We start from the raw sequence: 13,637 nt of genomic DNA, 5'->3' as shown, positions 1-13,637 counted from the left end.
TCTTATATTTGACTGTCAAACATGATTGAATACAAGAAATATATCATAGGGGACATGTTACGTTGTATTCTTTGTATTGAGTTTTCTTTTAATTTGTCCTTGTTGATCGCCCTTTTCAAGTCGGCCGCTACTTCAATGATGAGTCTTTTTCACCATATTCCGGAGTCCGGAGCAAGGGACGTCTCTCCTGAGAATTACTTGGATCCTTATTGAAGATGACGTAACCTCCGCTAACAAGCCACTTTTGAGGGGTGCGTGTTTTTTAAAGAAAAGTAAAACAGAATGCAGAAAGTTTTATTACAGTTCAGTCTCTCTTACGAGAATGTATCTCTCTAAGTTGATGGTCAAAGGGAAGAGTTTCGATAGTCACAATGAGATTTTGAAGTGCATCAAAGAAATCGGGTTACAGGATCACGTCTATTTGCGCCGCGGCAATTGCCAAACAGTCAAATCATACAATAACCGGAAAACAAGGGAACTCACTTTATTGATCTTTTTGAAAATGTTTCAAAATAATAAATCTCATGCTACAGGTACACACAAAACTTGACCCAGAAGTTGAGTTTTACAGAGTCGAGTACGTCTGCCCACCCAACAATTCCGGCAGTAGATTGCGTCCGACCTTGGATAAACGACCAAATCAGAATACCATGGCATGTAATTGTCAGGTCCGGATTAATTTGGTCTATGATAAAGAGGAAGGAAAGTTTGTAATCAGAAAATCAGTGCTGGAACACAAGAACCACCCGATTTCAGCCGAGCACGTTAAAACTTATGCTAGGAAACGGTACGTTTATACAATTGTAATTTCAATAAGTGCTTGTTAGGGATATATTAAATTTTTTGCTTTATCAGGCACATGGTTGAAGAAAGTCTTGAATTCGCCAAACAAGCTTTGGTTGTCGGTGCGCAGCCCACCAGATTAAGAGGATTGCTGTTGAAAAAATACGATTCCCATCTTATCAGTAAAGATTTGATAAATCTCAAACAAAGTTTGACTGGTAGGTTATGGTAGAAATGACTCATCATATCGATGTCAACTGCTACTGTCGAAGAACTGAGCACCGTACTCCATCAAAAGAGTGGGACATGGTTCAATGTGATACATGCGGAGAATGGTATCAACGAATGTGTCACCGTTACCCCGAAGATACAGAGGGTCAATTCCATTGTGATCCTTGTACGAACAAATTTTAGTATTTTTATTCAAAACTGAAAACCCTGAGTTTCACTATTGTGATTGCATTTCCAAATACATATTTTACCTTCTGTGGTCAACTACACAATGTTGAGTTTCACTTATAAAGCTACTTGCACTCCAAGTTCTTTATTACTTCGTTATTCGAAGGCGACTATATACACTATCGTCCACCAGACGACAAAACATTTTGGAGAAATTAGTACAATCTGGCAACGCTGCGTGAGGTGCAATAGCTACTTTGACAGTTGGAGTACTTCACGTGTGAAGTACAATAGGCGCGACCTTTAATAATAGGTGTTGCTGCGGACGCAGCCGCGCGGTGTCGCGGGGGTCGCTAGCATTGGACTGACGTCCATTATCACCACCAGGATTGATCCAAGGCTTTTGTTGTGTTTGGCTTTTGATGAGTGTTACGATTTTGGCGAGCTGTCTGTGGTTTTTGGGCTGTTTTCGTGAAGTAAGATGAGATTAAATATGATTGACGAAGATTTGGGCAGTGGAATTGATTTGCTATTATTTACAGGTGGAGGTCATGTAATATGATGGATTTTTGTTGAGAAGATGAATTGGACTAGCATGTTTCTTATTTCCATCTGTGTGTGTTTGCTCAGGGATGAATTAAAGCCGAGTAGGTTGTTGCTGCTCCAGGTGGGGTTGATCGATTTGAAGTATTCTTTAATTGGGGTGTATTCTGATTCGTGTTTTATGCAGGAGGTTAGGATATGGTCAGAGTTCTCAAGTTCAGGACAGCCATGTCGACAAAATGGGTCAGTGTGTATATCCAACTTGTTGATGAAGGCATTTAGCCTATTGTGTCCTGATCTGAGACGGTGTAAAGTGGTGTTGATAAGTCTGTTCTGGTGGTGAAACCAGTCCACGACGCCAAGGCTTGTTTTGGAGGTTACGCTTGGTTTGCCACAGAGTTTTAGATTATTGAGAGTTGATATTGACCATTTCTTTTTATACAGGGAAATGACCTCATTGGGAGCGAGAATATTCTCGATGGAATTGAAGAGGGGTATTTCGTCCATATTACTGGCCAGTTTGTCAGCCACCTGGTTTCCAGTGATCCCGATATGGCTTGGGATCCAAGTGAGGTATGTCTGAGTGCCGAATGCTCTTTTCCAGATGTCAAGGAGGATCGGGGTTTGAGTTAGATTACTGGTAGCGTCGATTGCTTGGAGGGCCACTTTTGAATCACAGAAGATGTAGAGTTCGTTTGGGGTGGAATCTAGATGATAGCATACTTCTAGGGCCTTTTGGACCCCATTTAGTTCAGCGGACGCCTTGCGAGAGGTGCCATGCCTGTTCAATTTGAAGGGAGGGAAGCGAGAGCACAGGAAGTGGCGTCGTTATTAACAGATCCGTCGGTGTATCCTATGATGGTGGTTGGACTGATATGTGCTGTCAAGCTGTTTAAAGTGGCACGGGCTCTTTGGGGGTTGGCGGATGCTTCAGCTTTTTTCATGGGAAACCAGAGCGATTTTTAGGGGGGTACTGCCCAAGGTGGAGGTGGTTAGAGCTGGTTTGCGTAGTTTGGGCTGACAGTGAATAGGCTGTTTGAGTAGTTCAATGTTTTTAAGTCTTTAATCAGAGTAGTGAGGCTGGGGACGCTGCGTAGTGACCAAGTTACGGGGTATAGGAAATAATGAATAATGTTGAGCCTGCTGATAGTTCGAGTGGGTGAGTTTGTAACTTAGCTGAATGAGATACCGCGGATAGTTTAGATTCACGGCCTTTTCTTTTCTAGGGGACAAACCCTTCAAGTGTCCGGAGTGTAATTGTTCTTCCGGACAAGCGGTCACCGACAATCTCACCTCAAGAGTCACCGCAAAGCTTCCCAGACAATCGGTAAACCCGGTGCGATCCGTACAGTGTCTTCTGCCGCCAACAAGAGGAAATTAAAAGCTAAGTCGAACAAACAGGTCAAATCCACCCAAATTATTTCGCAGTTTTCTTTATTCTTCACCATTCTTCGTTGTTGCTAAGCGCATTTTTTTTCCTTTGTAGCGAGTGTCGAACGGAGATATAGATTCTGAAGCTCATCTGGCGAAAGTCATCGCCGATATCTGGTGACCTGTCGAATCAACACAATTCTTTGGGCGATCAAAGTGGATCCCTGGGAAATTTGACTGTGAAATTCCACTTAGACGAAGCCGGCAATGTCCAAGTAATTCATATCACTAGCTCTAGTTCGTAATGGTTGAATTTGAAAGTTAAAAAAAAATCCTTTTCTTTTAGTTGCCAACATTGGACTCGACTACGTTGCTGGACTTGAGGGACTTGAGCGATCTTTTCCTGACCCAGGGCGATGGACAGGTCCAAGGGATCGCATTGACTCAGGAGATGAATTTGTCGCATCTGTTAACCGAGAACGAGTCTAAACCGGGACGAGCTGAGTAAGAATTTTTATGAACTCTGAATCCGGTTTGCGACTTTTGACGGGGAACCACGGAAGAACAATGCTCGTTTCCAGTTCGCATGCGGATCAGCACAATTCCGAAGTAGAGGAGGGAGCAGATCACGCTATCCTGCTAGAGGCAGTCGATCCTGTTGTTATTTTGGGAGTTTCCAGCGAAACAAATCCTGAACGGGTGTCGGTAATTACGGCAAGAAATCGCAACTTCCAAAAGTGAATTCAAATGTTCAAATTTATTTTTCTCTGAAATAATACTGTTTCTCTGACACTACTCAACGATCGGTCATTGAGTCATCGGACATTTGCATCTCGCTTATTAGTAAATTTTGTGTTTATTATCATCGATTATGATATTTCTGTAATTTTATATGCTCTCTTAAAATAAAATGTTTGTATAAATTACATCTACTTAATATAATTTTGTAATTAAAGAAGTGTGCCAAATTTCAAACTTTGTCTATTGTGAACAATGAAAATCAAAAACGTTACGTTTTGCTCACTTAATCGCATTTAATCTTACCCATCTCTATTTTGGTACCTACCGCTAATTGAACTTAGCCAGTGCTTTTATCGATTAGATCACTTTTTATAATTTCCCGTAGAGATACTAGAATTCTATCTCGTTCACAGACGAACGAGATTCGACACGCCAACGCTTCGATACAAATCGCTATTCAAACGTACAAAAGAATGTTGCATTCTTCAACACGAAACGTACGGAAATGTTTCGCAAAATATGTTTACTTTTTATTGAAATAGACGAGTAACCTGAGCCCCGGTCAAATCCGGGGAACTTTGGTCTAGCGTAAAACGGACGCTTTTGCTATTCGCTTTTCTGAAGCTTAATAGCACGATCTGCCTATAATAGATTTTATCGTGGGAAATCTGCCCAGTCAGTAGATTCCCTACCTTACTTGAAGATTTTGTCATCACGGCGATGCTATAGACATCTGGTGGTGATGCTGGTTGTTGCGTCATGGTCGGGACATCAAAGATTGTGTCATCACGGCGACGCTATAGACATCTGGTGGTGATGTTTTGGCATGTTTGGGCAGCGACTCGACTGACTAATCACAGCGTGTTCGCATTGTGACGTGGATAAGCTCCTCCCCCAAAATGTTCGTGACTACAGAAAAGCTAATAGCAAAACAGTCAAACTTTACGCTAGACCAAAGTTCCCCGGATTTGACCGGGGCTCAGGTTACTCATCTTTAAAATAAATGTGTAACTTTCAGGGGTATCGTTGTTTGTACACAGCGTTGTCCCTGTAAAATCATATTATAGCCACACACATGGAACTTAAACCCAAAAAAACAAAACTTAGATTAAATTCCCAATCAATCAAACGATTAATCGAAGACAATGTCAAAAAATTCCCCCCGAAAAAACCTAAACGCCTAAACCCCGTGAAAAAAAACCCTATCGGGAAACTCGCGCGCGAAGCAAGGGATCAGATTTATTTCCCACCCCACCCCACCCACCTCCCACTCCGACTGTGCGATGCGACGAAGTCTCTCTCTTTTTTCTACGGCTCGATGACTGTTTTAAGGGTTTTATACTCAATTTTTCTCTGGGAGGTGGCGCTGTTCCTCTCGGAGAGATAGGGAAGCGTTTTTTCAGAAAGGGTCATCAAATATGTTTTATACGTTTTGTGGGGATGGGACTGACGGTATGCAAATTGCGACTGTCTTTTAGAGGAGATGATTTCACGGTGCAACGTCAAGGTACGCGCTTTGTTATATCAAAGACATCAGCGTGAAAAAAATATGAAAAAAGAAGCAAATTTTTTAGTTATTATTTCTCCCGACAGGTAGTTCTGAGACCAATCTATAATTCAAGGCCGACGAACTCTAACGCGGCCTTGGAATTGGAATACAACCAAAACAAAACAACAATTGATGGCTGGCTGCTAATCAACCAAGTTTAAAGAAATGTAGTCAAATCTAGTTTGAAGAATGTAGGCTATCTTTTGATTGTAAATTCTATTGTGGTACATGGAATTCAATTATCTATTTTCTCCAACTGATTGTTTAATGCTTATTTTGTATCCAGATTGTACGCACTACACAGTGCTACAGGCTACAGGCATCATCCCCAGCAATGTTGGAATTACTTTTTCTCAAGTTTTTTCCAGAGTTTTTTCTCCTTTGGCCAATCCTTTACTATGTTACTGAGACAAGAGATAAGTTTGGATTCCCCCTGTTATTGATTGCTTGGACTGGTACTGAAGTTCTTCGCTACCTTTACTCATCGCTTGGACTGTTACTGAAGTTCTTCGCTACCTTTACTAATTGCTTGAACTGTTACTGAAGTTTTTCGCTACCTTTACTACATCTTGAATTTACTCTCTGCTGTGCAAGCTATTACAGTGGTGCAGGTAAATATTACTATTTTCAAATTTTACTTTTGGTTTTATTATCCAATAATGTTTTCATTTGAACAGATATTCTTTTTCATTAATCTTGTATCCTTTTGGAATAACGGGTGAGCTTATTTTCTGTTCTATGCTCTACCCTACTACAGCATAACTCAGGAATTTTAAGTTTTACTACCAAATAAGTGGAATTCAACATTCAACTTCTAAAAATTTTCGCGTGAAATTAGGATATGACCTACTAATCAAACAGGTGATTTCATTCCTTGGTTCACTTTTTAGAAAATTTGAATTTGAACCGTATGTTTTATTTGTCTCACAGATGAGAGGTCGTTTTGCTGAATTCACCCCTCTGGGTTCTACGGAACAGCACGTGCGACAAAAGTTGTTCCAAAGATTCCATTAACGAACTGGCTTTCTTAACAACGCCGACTGTTACATCCGGGAAGGTCAACGCCGTCGACCCAAAGAAGATCCCTCCAACCCAATCAACGTGACTGACGTAATCACCCTTAAAGCAGAGAACAAATAAAATCCTCGACTAATCGAAGGAGCTTTCAAAGAGAGTGAAAACAACGAATTAACTGGATTCAAAAGTATCCGAGAATCGATATCGAAACATTCAAGTAAATATCATTATTCACTTTACCATAATCGTGAACTAATTTTTTGTGTTTTGTCTTTAGAAAAAAGTCTAATTATCAAGGCCTTGCTCATTACTGTATTTGCTGAGGCAAACCCCAAAGAGGAATGATCGAATGCTCATCTGCAAGGGTATGATTCCATCTTTCGTGTTTAAGAGGAGCGAAACAACAAGGTCCAGGGGCCAAAAACAAGACCAATGATGAAGGCAATGCGATCTGCAGAATCAAAGATGGCCGTTACCTCAGTGACTATATTTGTCGTTCAAGACGGACTCGTATTGTAACGATCCACTCGCTGCTAGTGACGTTACAAAAAAATCCTGTTCGATTACCCGAAGGTGAAATTCTTCAAGGTCTCACCAAGAAGACCATGAACTGGCAAGTGTGTCATTATATAGATATAATCATAATTTCAAAAATTTAACAATTTGTTATCTTGTTTAACTTAGGATCGACGCTGCAATCTACTAAAGAGATAACACTTAACAGCATGACTGTCTCAATTATCTACCATGTTTCAACGTGCTACGACGCTTCTTCTCGGAAAGAAATGGATTATAAAATAGATAAAATGACCTTCAAAAATTGTCGGTGAGGGGGAAACACCGCGATTGGCTCTTCCCTAGCAAGACAGGTTTTCTAATATCGAAAGAAGATTGACACAGGGTTGTAGATCTTGTAAGGATTCCGCCAGGCTCATAGCATGTAAAAAGGTACACTTGACTTTCTAAAGTCACCCTCGCTATTGAAAAGAGTCAAGGCCAAGAGTAACCGACACAAACTAGACCCATAACTTCCAGAACAATTTAAACCTTATGCCTTTCTAAAAATCCCCCTTTGTTCATGAAAAAGCCAAGGCCAAAAGCTGACGCTACTAAAAATGCGCCTCATTCTTCAACATTTCAAAATGTAATAAATAGAACTAGCAAGTAAAAAGAAGCAGTGACGTTCGGAGTCGTTACAGTCAGTCCGGCAGTTCAGTTCCGCCAGTTCCGTCTAAACTGTTCTTCCTCTGCACTACTCGATTCTACCCTATCCGAAATTCTCTCACTGACCAGACTCTTCCTTTCACCTTAATTCCACTTCCCTCAACTGTATTGACCAGACGTATCATCGATTGTCCAGCATTCTCTTATCAGTGTAATAATGCGGTAAATACAAGTCTTAGTAGTATCTTTCTCTTATATTTTAATTCTTATGTTAGTAATTTACGCCATCACGCAGCGTAAGTTATTACAATCTCGTTACGCTGACCTTTTTTAACAAAGGGTTTAGGGTGTGTAAATGAGCGGAAGTGCCCGTAAAACGCGTTCAAAGTTTTGAGTTTTACGGAGCTGACGCGCTGCCCAAGCCGGCCAGAAAGGGGGATCGAGCGGGGGTGGCGCGTGCCTAGTGGACGTTTGGCGGGTATGAGGGTCGGCCCCGCCTGAGCTCTGGTGAAAAGCCGGAGACTCTCTCGGAAATGAACTTTTTCGTACAGTTACTGCCCGGAACACCCACTAATTTCCTATATAGAGAAGAGGTGGTCGAAAAAAAAAGTTGGAAAAAATTTCCTCGTCCTCAAATTTTTCTTAGTCCGAAAAATTGAAAAATATTATATATAATATAAGTCCCGACGACGGGGTAGTGACGCTGTAGGCGGGACTAGGATGAATTGAAGCGGATGAAAAAAATGGAAATGGAAATGAAAATTTCTCGATTTCCGACGACGGTGTTTTACAACGACTCTTTTGCCCAGCTGCCGGTTGGTGCGAGAGAGGAGTGAGCGAGACCCGTCGATTCGTAAAAAAGCCGTCACTCCGTGGAGGAGTGGCGGCTCTCAAGTGGGATGCTTGGGCGTGTCGTGATGACTTGTGACCGTAAAAAATTCCCACTCGTCGAAAATTTTCTAAATCCCAACTTTGAAATCGATGGTTCCTGAAAGTCGGCTGGCCGTTGGATGGGGCAATGTCCCCGTCCAATCGCTAAAAATGAGCCGGAAAACGGACACATTATGTGGCAGAACATTAGTGGTTTTCCTTAGTATAGAAGAGGTCTCGATTCCTAAACTCGGAGAAATTTTCAGAGTCCCAAAAGTTTTCGAAGTGTCGAATAGTTTGGTTTATCAAATTGAATTTTTTTTTTTTAATTTGCGACATTACGACAAGCGCGATTGTCGCCCGGTCCAAATTTTCAAACGAGTCTTACTTCTTGTTAGTCCGCCTGGCCGATACCAAAGAATGGCCGATCGTCGACTATCCGGCGAATAGACTGAGGAAAGAAATAAAATCGAAACCGGTTGTTGGATAGATATCGAAGGGAAGCCGAAAGAGGCGAAGAGAAAGTGCGAAATTTCTTTTGTAGTTTCGACACAAAAACTTTGGTATCTACGGGGAGCTTTGTGGAATGGACCGAAGACGAAGAATTGGTAGTTGTCCGGTTTGGCCAGAGATAAGGAGATGGGACAATGCCGTGTTAAAGCGGCCATGACAGTTTCCGCGACACCATCTAGCGGCTAATGCCCGCCCTTCATCATTAGCAGACGAATTCCCAGCAATTCCCCCTCGAAGGCACTGTAGGCTTGGCGGCTTGTTTGAATTTTGGGAAAGGAAGCTAGAGCAGGACGACACTCATGAGGGTATGATGCTCGTATATTGCCCCTCGTCTAACATGACATGGCATCGCATCAAATATTAGTGAGAGTTCATCTTCTTTTAATGAAATATAGATATTGTTGTAAGATAATAATAATCAAGAAGATTAGCCTATGTGTTAAGTAACTTTGGTGAACTCAATGACAATGTTCTAACTCCCTTTTTCATCAAGAATAAGATTTCAAGTGACTCAAAAAAAGGGAATGGTCCAATTAAATTTCTTATTCCAGTCTCTTTACATGAAGTCAGGCTGTGGAGTAGGATTTTAGTTGGACCGTTCCCTAATAATATTTCAACACATCTTTATATTCTTGATGAAATAGACCTTGATAGTGTAATTGGGAACGGTCCAACTTTAACCATTTTACATCAAGAATATGTTTGAAATAACCCAATAGAAGGGAACGGTCCAAATAAATTTCATATTCACAGTACTTGTAATAAAGTCATGGACTGCATAAATGTATAAAAGGGAACGGTCCAAATAAATTTCTTATTCACAGTACTTGTAATAAAGGGCTCTTCCCTAGCAAGACAAGTTTTCTGCTATCGATCACATGTTGCATTTGCACATGTGACAGCACGATATAGCAGTGACAGGTGCTATTGTCTTTTTAAAATTTTAAAATTAAAATTTTTTTAAAATTTATTTTTCGACTTGGTCGTGATTCGATCCTCGGTACTTCGACATGTTACTCCGATCTTCCACTTCCATCAACTCCGGAAGCTTTTTAAATTTAATTTATCAAAAAGCGAATTAGTTCGACCGAGTTTTAAACCTCGGACCTTTGGCATGGCAGCACGGGTCGCTGACCATAAGGCTACCATTGACATTGAGATGAGGGAAAGCATGAGCCGTATGGTAGCTCCCCACAAACATAGCTTTGTGTAATGCAACATGTGACCGCATGATATAGCAGTGACTGATGCTATTCCCATTTTAAAATTTCAAAATTTCAATTTTTTTGAAATTCTCTTTTCGACTTGGCCGAGATTCGATCCTCGGTCCTTCGACATATCAGCCCGGAATGCTGACCATTAGGGCACCGGTGACATGGGAGCAGATGGGGAAACATGGGCTAATATAGTATGGCCCAGGCCGCCCAGGTATACCCCCCTTCACTCACCCCTCTCCCATGGGTATGCGCCACCCCCCTCCCCCGCTCGACCCCCTTTTTTCGATAGCAGAAAACTTGTCTTGCTAGGGAAGAGCCATGATCATCTTTCGTCAGTCCTTTAATTGTTTTATTAATATCAACATCTAAGAATTAGCCCAGCAAACACTCGCAAATATTTGTTATGGTGACATGCCATAATTTTTTCATGCTAGAGGGGATTGGTAACGTACTATACAGGCAAATTTCGCTATATCCTACGAGTCCTCCACTGGGTTTCCCTTGAAAGTTGAAACTTCAAATCAACCGGGGCCATAATTACTGGGAATTCGGCTGCTAATGATGAAGGGAGGGCATTAGCCGCTAGATGGCGCGCCGAAAAGTGTCATGGCGGCATTCCCTACTATGTGTCCCATCTCCTTATCTCTGGGTTTGGCGTTGGTTGTAGTTTAATGCCTCCGTGGCAAAGCTCCTTTCCGCCCACCACTTCATATAATTTTAGTTTCGATTCCTTTAGATCGCGCTTGCATATATTTATATATATAATATCCGAAGCACGATGAGGACGGGAATTCAAACGCCTGCTGCACCGATTGGTGCGACAGCTGAGAAGCTAGTCACTCGATCCAACGACTCTGGGTTGAAAAGTTCAAAAAAGGTGCGCGCGTCAAAAAAATTTTTGATTTTGGACATTGCGTGGCTTCGGCACATGTGGTTTGTCTGAGAACGTCTGTGAGAGAAATCGGACGCTTGCTCTTTGTTATTTAACCGTAACAATACAAGACGGGAAAGATTCTTTGTTTCAAACTTACGACATCATAACCATCAGCGTCAACCGTCAGCGACGACGACAACGACGAGAATTAATTGGAAAAATAACCATTTAAAGCAGGAATTATTCTTTTTTTTTAAGACTTAGTGAATCAAAATCCGTGGAAAAATAAGGGAATGACAGCTGAGAGAAAAAAAATGAGCCAGTTGCACCACTCTCCCCTATAGATGCCGAACCCTTGCTTCAGGCGCGAGTTTCCCGATTTGTTATCTTTTCCACAGAGATTATAGGTTTTTTGGGGGGAAATTTGACATTGTTTTCGATTAACCGTTTGATTAGGAATTTTCATCAAGAAAAATTCAGTTACAATTAATTATAGACTTCATCAAAACAGTTCTATGAAATGTCAAATGATGATAATATTGAAGAGGAAATAAGGTTAACTATTAACATATACTATCTCTTATTCTACAGGTTCCCAGCAGTCACATTCGTTTAACATCAACCTCCTGCATTACCCTGCTGAAAAAAACAACCAGACATTTGATTGCTGCATCCCCATCTTTCTGTTTACTCAACACTTTTGAAACAACTATTCATTCACCTCTCAAAACCACCCCAGACGAAACCTGACGTCTTCTTTTCATAATGCCACCTAAGAAAAAATTCCGCCTTTCGCAAAAAAGGAAAGAGAAAACGGCAAAGCGAGAGACAGAAAAAAAAACACACCAACATTGGAAAAAGCCCAAAATGACAATTCAAGCAGCAGCAATAGTCCAAAGGAGTCTCAATCCACCAACTTCACAATCAGAAAAAGAGAGAAAGAAAAATCTAACACCACCAATCCTGTGAAAAAATTTGCAGTTCAAGTCTTTAAAAAATTTCCGGTTTTACAGCGAATCCCAGTAAGACTTCGAAATCCAAGATGGGTGAAGACATTCCCACTTCAAGTACTCCGTTAAAACGCTCTACTTTAAAAACTACAAAAAGTAAAACGTTACAGCCACATTAAACAAAAAACATTCGTCTTGCAGCATAGTGACAAAAGTAGCAGTGATGACGATAGCAATACAACCAAACAGAAAGATTCTAATAGTAGTTACCCACAAAAACTTGGAAGCAACTCTGAAAATACCAATCAAAAATTATTCTCATCAGCAAATAGCAAAAACACAAGAAACACATCTAAGAAATTAAAAAAGAAAACATTCGATGATTTCATGACACTGTTTCAGTTTTCATCAGATTCCTCCCAAATTGATTCAGATGACGATAAAAAGAAAAAAGAAACCCCAAAACATAAAAAAAACTCATTTTCCCTATTTCGAATCTAGGAAAAAGAAAACAAAAAAAGAAAACAAACGTAATATGGAGGAAAGCACTTTCACAGACAATGACAGCTTACAATCTCAGCTTCAGCCCTCATACAATTCCAAAAATGTGACGGTAATTGCAAACGAATGGAACACGACCACCAGTTCATCTGAGGGAGAATCACCCTCCAAAACATCTACCGGGAAAAGTGTATCAAAATCGTTTAAAAGGCTGAAAAAAAATATTTCAAGACAACAAAACACCAAGTCATCCAAACAACTCCAGATGAAAAATCAATTCTTGACATTGACATGGTAACTCCTATTCCTTAGTCTCATTACACATTTATATTTTTTTTTTCGCCAACATTGGAAATGAAAATTTTCAAATCAGACTTCACAATGTCAAACTACCCTATATATGCTTTATTTTTCAAATTTACAGTCCGAACTCCAGATTTCCGACAGCAAAACACCTTCGATTCAAATGAACAAGGATGACGCACATCAAATCCAACAAACAAGGTAATGTTCATTGCCATATACAATTTATACATAAATATTTGAATACTGAATTCACAAAAAAAAAAGAATACTTCATAAAACTATTTTTATTTTAGTAGCGCAATCTATTCAAACAAAGTTGACATACATCATTCTTTTTCCAGTGAAGGCATCTCGTCAGACGAAATGTCTCAACCAGCTCTCCAACCAACTGAATTTGAACAACAGATACTCAAAGAAAACCAACACGTCAACACTGAGAAAAGTCTACAACGAGAAAGGATAGGAAGAATTCATCATAAAGAAATAACAACACAAAATAACATTACAAACACAAGTGAAAGAAGAGAACGAGCCCGAAGTCAAAGAACCGACCAACGAAAAAGAACTGGACATGAAAATGACATCCAAAAGCCAAGCAAGATAAAATAAGATAGAGACAGAAATGAGAGAAGTGATCAAAAGGAAATAACCAAAAGAAATAGCATCTGGGACAAAACAGAAAAAATGGGAATCAGAACGGGAACAACTTACAGTTCAAAACAAGATCCATGTTTCCAATCTGAAGAACTGCTACAACTTGATAAGGCAGGCATGCCAGAACCTCTTTCCAATGACGAACTCACAGAAATAACCAATTCGATTTTTAATCGATTCCACGA

General features: G+C 40.4%; 2 long non-coding RNA genes across 2 annotated transcripts; both read left to right on the top strand.

Moving 5' to 3' along the window:
* The first annotated feature begins 1,545 nt into the window (after positions 1–1,545).
* On the top strand, positions 1,546–4,166 carry LOC124193404. The gene is made up of 5 exons (XR_006874231.1): positions 1,546–1,658; positions 1,725–1,849; positions 1,913–3,126; positions 3,212–3,371; positions 3,443–4,166. It is a non-coding gene; the product is annotated as an uncharacterized LOC124193404 (long non-coding RNA).
* Positions 4,167–5,486: 1,320 nt separating this feature from the next.
* Positions 5,487–7,809, top strand: LOC124193429. The gene is made up of 6 exons (XR_006874258.1): positions 5,487–5,610; positions 5,673–5,997; positions 6,064–6,247; positions 6,317–6,620; positions 6,681–7,020; positions 7,088–7,809. It is a non-coding gene; the product is annotated as an uncharacterized LOC124193429 (long non-coding RNA).
* The last annotated feature ends 5,828 nt before the right edge of the window (positions 7,810–13,637 follow it).

The sequence above is a fragment of the Daphnia pulex genome, chromosome 5, assembly GCF_021134715.1.
Source record: "Daphnia pulex isolate KAP4 chromosome 5, ASM2113471v1".
Classification (NCBI taxonomy): Eukaryota; Metazoa; Arthropoda; class Branchiopoda; order Diplostraca; family Daphniidae; genus Daphnia; species Daphnia pulex.
The sequence above is the reverse complement of the archived record's forward strand: the minus strand, read 5'-3'. Positions and strand labels throughout refer to the sequence as shown.